Here is a 6,000-nt window from a genome sequence, read left to right on the forward strand (position 1 = left end):
TTGTGTAACAGCAATAACAACCTCGGAGGCTGATTCAATGGCATTTGCTCGGAGCTATACCAACAGCTCTCCTGAAGAGAAATAAATGAGTTCGAGTGATGCCCTGCTTCAAGGTACGGATGCTATTACAGAGCAGGCACATGCAGCCTGTCCCAAGGAAGCAAGACTGGAGGTTAGAGTCCCATCCACATGTCTCACCGCTGTTTCCACTCAGATAAAAAAAAAACCTTAGGACTGGAGCAGAGTCACGCGTGCAGTTCGTTACCTCTGTGAGCATCGGGACTTGACGCATTAGGACGCTCACAGCCCGTGTCAGGGTGCCTCAGCCTTTCCTATGCAAAAAAAAGTCTAAAGCTTCACCTCCTGAAAATTTCCCTGCTCTTCCCCTTCCCTCCGCAGGCTCCCAACAAGAAGCCATTGTTCGGGGGAGCGGGGTGACACTTCCTCTCCCAGTACAAACCGAGATGTATGAAAATAAACCCACACTGTCCCCCTAACTCACTCTGTTTCACCCCGCTACAGCTGGACGAGAAGTCGGCGCCGGTTTCATCACTTTTTCTACCTTTAGGCGCGCTCTCCCGCACAAAAGAGAAAAGTTAAATACAAACCGAAATCCCTTTCCAGCGCTGCTCTGCGGGAACCCGCAGCGGAGGGTTCGGAGCGCCTCCCCTCCCTCCCAGCCGCGCTCCGCTCCTTCCAGCTCGCACAAAGCCTCAAGTTTCGCAGGCGCCGGGTCTCTCTCCCCTCTCCATCCCAGCCGCGGAGCCAAACCCGCCACCAGCGCATCCCCCGCCCCGGCTCAGCCCCGGGGGGAAGTTTTCCAAAGGAAATGAATCAGACAAGTGCCTTTCCATCGCCGCGGGGAGAGTGGAAGGGGCGGCAGGAGCACGCCCAGCCCACCGGTCCTCCTGACTCCGCGATCGCTCCGTGGCCCCGGGCCCCCCGCGGGGAGACGGTGGGACCGGCTGGGAGCGGAGCCGCCGGGATGCTCCTCCCGAGCCGCCGGGGAGAGCGCAGGCAACTTTTTGCCCAAGTTGCAGCTGCGCCGGGGAAAAAGAAAAAATAAGCTGCCGGGAGCACTCACCGCCTGCGCGTTGAGCCGAGCCGTGCTGAGCCAAACCGAGCCGTGCCGAGCCCGCTGCCCGCGCTCGGCGCCCCCAGCTCCGCCGCCCCGGCTGGATTGGGCTGCGCTCCCGCACATCACGGCGTCCCGGCGCGGCGATTCGCTGGCTGCGGTGTCACTCAGGGCGGGGAGGAGCCGCAGCCCCAGCCAGGACGCGCCCTCGGCCCCGCTGGGCTGCCCTGCCCGTGTCCCACCCCGTGCCCTGGCTGCATCCCACCGCGCGTGTGAGCATCCCTCCTCTCCTGCGAGCATCCCTCGTTTTCTACTTTATGCAGCTCGCCTCCAAGCAGGCATCCCTTCTTCCCTACGAGCATCTCTGCCTCCTCGTGTGCTTTTATCCCTCCTCCCACGCGAGACTGTGTCCTTTCTCCCACGCTGCCCGCATCCCTTCTTCCCTACAAGCATCCCTGCCTCCTCCTGTGCTTTTATCCCTCCTCCCATGCAAAACTGCATCTTTTTTCCCACGCGTGGGCAGCTCTGACTCCTCAGCCTTGCCACACAGAGAGAGAAGCTTTGAGGTCCCCTTGCAATCTCACCTTGTTTCCCCAGGAGCAATCCTGCTGGGTGGTGCTGAGGGTTCTCCAGGGAAGCTGGTGCTGGTGGGCACACCGGGGTCCCCCCTGGATCCCACGAGGAACACGTGGGGTGCAGGTACCTGGACCCTCACCCCCTTTAATCAGTGTTCCTGGGCAGGTAGCGTTGCCACGGCCTTTCCCTACCCAGCCGCTGGCTGTCAGATTTGGGATAACTGGCCTCATAATTGTCCTAATTTCTACATTTGCCATGCAGATATCCACGCCAAAAATGGCAAGAAGGGCTCTGGAAACCAAGGGCCTCAGGGACACTTTTGCATACAAGTAGTGGAGAACAGAAGCTAATTCAAAAGAGGCCTTGAAGTGAGAAAGAAAAAGCAGGAATAAAATGCACTGGGAAGAAAGAGGTAAACGGAAAGAAGGAGCCAGCGGGGACAGAGCTGCGCTGTGAAGCTGGGCTGGAAAAAAAGAGAAACCATTTCCCCAAATGAGGGACTGCACACTCCCCACAGCCTGACACTGCTGTCTCCACCAGGGCCAGGAGAAATCATAAGTTTGGATAACTCCTTCCGTTTTTAGAAAAAAAAAAAAAAGGTATTTTCAAGCAGACAATACTCACTTTAGGTTAGAAAGATGAGCCTTTCCTATGCCTGGAGGTAAGAACAGCACAAAGTAATAAATTCAGACATAAACCAGGAATACTAACACAAGGTGCTAGATCTTGTATAAAGGTACAGCACATGCCCATTATTTTTGTATTTAACCACTTTCCACCACTGTCAGAAAAATTAAACTTGCAGAAAGGTGACAGTTACCTAACAAACTATTAATAGATAGGGTGTACACCAGCATTAGGTCATTCTCTCTCTTCTCTTTAAAAATTAAATAAGTATAGGGCTCATTTGACTAGAACTGCCCAGTACAATCCACTGTAATGAGCATTTATTTCTTTATGTTGCCAGTGTAGCAGACACGCATTTCTGGATCTGAATTGCATAGTCACACATTATGAGTCTTTGTATGAATTATTTAGAGAAAGACTGTCAGCCCGATCATTACAGAATAAAACAGAACACATTTCATTGTCAAAAGTGCCAGGAAAAATCATTTCGCAGTAAATTTTCCTAAGCTACAAGATGACAAGGTCTCACAGAGTAGTCTCACATGATAGAAGCGACAGTTCACAGTGGGAGTTTCCTCATCACATTAGCAGGAGCAGCTTCCTGAGCAGAATTAAACTCTCTTCCCTTCGTCCTTTTATTCTTATTATACAGTCCTATTTCTCATTGGGTGTCAGAAACTCTTACATATTCATCCGTTTATTAGACTAGCTCTCAGGAGACAGGGGTAGTAATTTTACACTGATTTAAAAGATTAGTTCAATTTTATGTTCTGTGGTGGTAGTCCTGCTTTCAGATTAGGCCAAAGCTTCACATCACATTACAAACACAAGAGAACTCTGAATGTTTCTGATTCTGGTTGCAAATTTTAGCAGGAAAATATACTTCAAATTTTTTTTGTCAGATTTGGCTAGCACATGGGCATAAAAGAGCTAGAGACATGAAATCATCTTTGTAGATCTTGACTATTCAGAAAATGCAGATTACACGTTTCCATGCCCTGCTTTTGTCCAAACCAGTAGTATGAAACAGGCAACTCTTTGTTCTCCAAATGAGGGAGCAAAGTATTAAACATATTGAGCATTTACCATTTATTTATTAGGATTTTCTATTTTTTAGGATTTATTATTAGGATTTATTTATTTATTAGGATTTCCTTATGTCTTCATGCAAAAAGAAAGTTAAGCTACAGTAGACAAATCCATTAATTCAGTTACAACCACCTCTTAGTATCCCTGATGTAGTCATCACTCTCAGTTTAAGATATTTTTTGCATACTCAATGTTATTACTGTCTTCCGACTGAGATGTCAAAATGCGGAGATTCATTTACACGTAACTAGCAAATGCCTTCTTTGCAAAGACAACTGCACATTGTTAGGTGATTACTTATGGTTAAAAACACTCATCAACACAGATACTAACTTCCCTTGCCCGTGAAAAATAAACACAAGGTTCGGCAATTACTGCTTTGTGAAACAGTGAACAAACTTTCTCAAGAGCACCTGACAGCACAAAGTTGGGTTCTTATTCCACTGCCTCCACAGGTGATGTAGCGGGGGGAGGAAAGGCGAAATTTTGGCAAGGGACACAGGGGAAAACCAGTGCCCTTATAAAAAGTCCCGTGGAGATTTTCAATAGAAACTGAAGCACAGAAGGGCGGATCTGGAACATCAGTGTTGCCCAATATCTGAAATTATGTTTGGGACATTTTTAAAGCCCTTTCGAAAAGATTGCTATTAAGAAAATGAGAAGGAACACTGTTTACATAGAGGGATTTTCTGCATAATTGCATGCATGAACAGAGAGGTTAGGGCCAGGCAACAGGTATTTCCAACCTGACTCACTCCATGGGTAGTTTTATCTAATATGATTTTAAAATAAAGCTGTAGTGAAATATTCTTGTAGAAAACAGGCACTTATAAGATGCTATCCTCACAAACTATTAGCATATAGAAACTTAGGAGGAAGGAAATAGGCCATACTTTTGGAATATGAGTTTAAACAGTGCGTCATTAATCATCTTTTTCAGTAGAGTAGGGTGAATTTAACAGGTATTAGAAAATGCTCTGGCTATAGAGCCACAGTGGAAGGACTGTCTGCTGGATTTCTGCATTCAACGTTTTTAGCTGTAAGGATATGAATTTCCACAGATGTAGTTTGTTGTAACAATCATCACCAGAAGATGAAGGGCTGACCTTGCCTCTGGCAGTGGAAGCCGGGCTGGCTCTTACCAGGCTTCGCCACTGCCAGATTGTTAGTGTGACTCCGTGTCTATAGAAGTAAAATGAATTTTAATTTTAATTATGTCTTTATAAATGTAAGCTTCTTATCTGTTAGGTTAGTAATACATCTCTTAGGCTTCTTTTCCACTGTATAAAAGTCACAGCGTTGCTTTTGGCTGGGTTATTGAACAATGTGCAGTTTTAGCATATAATTATGGTCAGTTACCTGTGAGAGCGTCTTACTGAGGCTGTGCTCAGATGAAATGAAGTTAGAGAGGGATTATGAGGATAAATAATGTTTGTCTTCTCAATGGTAAATATAACTCATTTCTGACTGAGAGTTCCTACCAATATCACTAACAAGAAAAAAAGCCCATTGTCTGTTAAATGGGAGGCAGTACCTTTCGGAAAGGGTATATGAAAAACAATGTGGTACTGAGAGATGCTGTGAAACATCGTACAGCGTGCATCTTTGTGAGTTATGCCTGCTATCTCGTGTGTAAGCTACCTGCTTGAAGATCAAGACCATCATAGACCATAAGTGAGGGGCGGTGACAATCAGGAAGAAGAGGAAGAACCCTGATAGAGTAATTAAAAATTTGCGTCTCTGATTCTCGGGATGCCAAAGAGACAGAGAAACAAGTGAAGCATGCTAAGGGACTGGGGAGCACACGGATTCAGAAGTGGCCTATAAAGTAGTGGAATTTAAAAGAGTTGATGTGAAGTTCTTCCATTAGAATTAGGGCATCTGTTCTCAAGTAGACTTTTATTTTGTTTTCTGCAAATACTTACCCACAATATTAACATAATCTAGGAACCAGGATATTAAGATCAAAAAAACTTGCCATCAGTCAAGGAGAACTATTGACTGGCACTATGAATAGATTGATAAACCGGAACTATTTTTTTCATCGCAAGAAAGCAGATGGAAATCTGCATAATATTTTCAACTGCAGCAAATTGAATTTACCTCCTGCTAGAAGTATTTACTGAAATAATTCTAGGCACATTTTTACTTGAAAACAACTTTTCAGAAATAAATATCAGTAAGTTTATCCAGTAAGCCTGGCCCATGCAAGGAATCCACATTCAAAGGCCCCTCACATGTATGTAGATTACTCGCTGAAGATATCAGACTGTTGGGCTGTACACAAGCTGCCTGCAAGCTGCCTTCGCTCTCACTGTCCTAACTGCCAGATAACAGGTCACGTTGTGGGACTCTGAACCGTGTTATGAAACCATCAGTGTTTATTCTGCTGTAAGACAAGCTCTTGCTTTGGCGAAGAGGTTTCCCAGGGTTTCATACTGCTTCTGTTCTGCAGTATAGATTTTATTTGTTTGGAACTGCGCTCTTTCCTGTCAAGGGAAGTTTTTCAGTGATTGCCTATGCAGCACAAGAGGAGCTGTGCACTTCCAACCAAGCAGTGGCAGGCCAGGGTTATTCATGTTATGTCATTGTACAAACCTTAACTACAGGGTTTTTTATGGGCCAAGCTTCCA

At 45.9% G+C, this 6,000-nt stretch overlaps 1 protein-coding gene across 2 annotated transcripts in view; it reads right to left on the reverse strand.

The window, feature by feature from the left end:
- The window catches only part of PLS3 (plastin 3), a 52,229-nt gene extending 51,011 nt beyond the window's left edge, over positions 1–1,218 (reverse strand). The window contains exon 1 of one of the 2 annotated variants that reach the window (XM_054075129.1): positions 1,085–1,218. The gene's annotated coding sequence lies outside the window, so the exon portion shown is untranslated. Of the gene's footprint in view, positions 1–608; positions 755–1,084 lie in introns of those variants that run through there. The other variant, XM_054075132.1, reaches the window with a different exon arrangement.
- Positions 1,219–6,000: the final 4,782 nt, after the last annotated feature.

This window comes from Cuculus canorus, chromosome 10 (assembly GCF_017976375.1).
Source record: "Cuculus canorus isolate bCucCan1 chromosome 10, bCucCan1.pri, whole genome shotgun sequence".
Lineage (NCBI taxonomy): Eukaryota > Metazoa > Chordata > Aves > Cuculiformes > Cuculidae > Cuculus > Cuculus canorus.